The sequence below is a fragment of the Mycetomoellerius zeteki genome, unplaced genomic scaffold, assembly GCF_001594055.1.
Source record: "Mycetomoellerius zeteki isolate Tzet28-1 unplaced genomic scaffold, Tzet1.0 scaffold319, whole genome shotgun sequence".
Taxonomy (NCBI): domain Eukaryota; kingdom Metazoa; phylum Arthropoda; class Insecta; order Hymenoptera; family Formicidae; genus Mycetomoellerius; species Mycetomoellerius zeteki.
The window spans coordinates 4,866-6,623 of record NW_017257304.1 but is presented as its reverse complement, the minus strand read 5'-3'; the positions used below and the strand labels follow the sequence as shown (position 1 = coordinate 6,623).

The following is a 1,758-nucleotide window of genomic DNA, read 5'->3' as shown; positions in this document are numbered from 1 at the left end:
GGGCATCAGTGATATTGAAGTTACGAATATACAGATTTTTTAAATATTGAATTTGATTCTTTTATAGTACCTAGTGACCAGCTTGAGTTGGGCGGGTTCCGCCTTTTGGACGTAGATAATCGGTGTGTCTTGCCTTTGTTTTGCCTTTTAAGTATCCAATTCGTGTTTTAACTACGTCTATGGATGTGATTCATGCTTGAACTGTTCATTCGTTGGGTATTAAAATGGATTCGACCCCCGGTCGCCTGAATCAGGCGCAAATTTTACTCAGGCGACCGGGGGTGTACTTTGGGCAATGCTCTGAGATTTGTGGCATTAATCATAGGTTTATGCCGATTTCTGTGGAATCTACTAGGATGGCTAATTTTAAGAAATGGTTATTTTGTTTTTAATTTTGGTTTATTTATTTATCTCTTAATGTTTTATGCTGTTATTTTTGTTCAGTTGATTTAGAAGTTTTATTTTATGGTCATTAAATGACTGATCAAAAGTGTCGATTTTTTAAATCGAGTTGTAATAGTAAGGGCACTATTTTTAATGACGAAGAAAGAATTAGTTTTATTTTAAAACATTAGATTGTCAATTTAAAAATATTAATTTATTATTTATTAATATTCTTTTATTCCTCAAATGATGCCCTTATTTTGAATCGCTATGTTGTTTTTGGTTGTTTTGTTAGTGGTTGTAATGTCTGTTATTTATTTTTTTTATTTCCCTAATTTTGTTAAAGGTGGTTTTTTTGTTAATAAAAATGAGATTTTATGGCGTTGGCAATGATAATAAATTTATTTTCCATTTTTGACCCTTCTACTTCTTTTTATATTTCATTAAATTGGCTGGGAATAATTGTTTTTTTGTTTTTAATGCCCTATCAATTTTGATTGAGTCGATCTCGGTTTATTCATTTGTGAGATTACTTTATTAGTTTTATGTATTATGAGTTTAGGATTTTGATTCATAATTCTTTTTCAAATTTAATTTTTTTTATTAGATTGATTATTTTAATTTTTTTTAATAATTTTTTGGGGTTGTTCCCTTATATTTTTACTTCTTCTAGTCATATGAGTTTTTGTCTTTCCTTGTCCATGAGTATTTGGGTTAGGTTAGTTATGTATTCTGTTATTAATTATTTAGGAAGTTTTTTATCCCATCTTACTCCCCTGGGTACTCCTTTTGTTCTTATGCCTTTTATGGTTATTATTGAATCTGTTAGGTTAATTATTCGTCCTATTACTTTGTCTATTCGTTTAACAGCTAATATGGTAGCAGGTCATTTACTTTTGTCTCTTTTGGGTTCTTAGGGAGTTAGGGCGGGAAGGATTGTTTTGTTGTTTTTGTTATTTATGGTTCAAATTATATTGTTTGTTTTAGAGATTTTTGTGTCCTTGATTCAAGCCTATGTATTTTCCATTCTTTCCGCCTTGTATACTAGGGAGTTCTAGTTATTTTTGCTTATTGATTTTTTATGATTAAATATACCCAAAATCATTCGTTTCATTTAGTTACGCCTAGTCCGTGGCCTATTGTAATTTCTTTTAGTATTTTTAATAATTTGGTTTTTATTGTTAGGTGGTTCCATGATCTAGATAATTTTATATTAGTTTGATCCATTCCTGGGACTTTGATTTGCATATATTTGTGGTGGCGTGATGTTTTGCGGGAGGCTACTTATCAGGGATGCCACTCTGTTGATGTTGTTTCTGGGATGAAGATTGGGATGATTTTGTTTATTTTATCTGAAGTTTTGTTTTTTTTTTT

General features: G+C 30.3%; 2 pseudogenes; both read left to right on the top strand.

Moving 5' to 3' along the window:
- The first annotated feature begins 3 nt into the window (after nt 1-3).
- Nucleotides 4-448, top strand: LOC108724986 (cytochrome c oxidase subunit 2-like; annotated as a pseudogene).
- A 1,017-nt stretch (nt 449-1,465) lies between these two features.
- The window catches only part of LOC108724985 (cytochrome c oxidase subunit 3-like), a 1,553-nt pseudogene continuing 1,260 nt past the window's right edge, over nt 1,466-1,758 (top strand).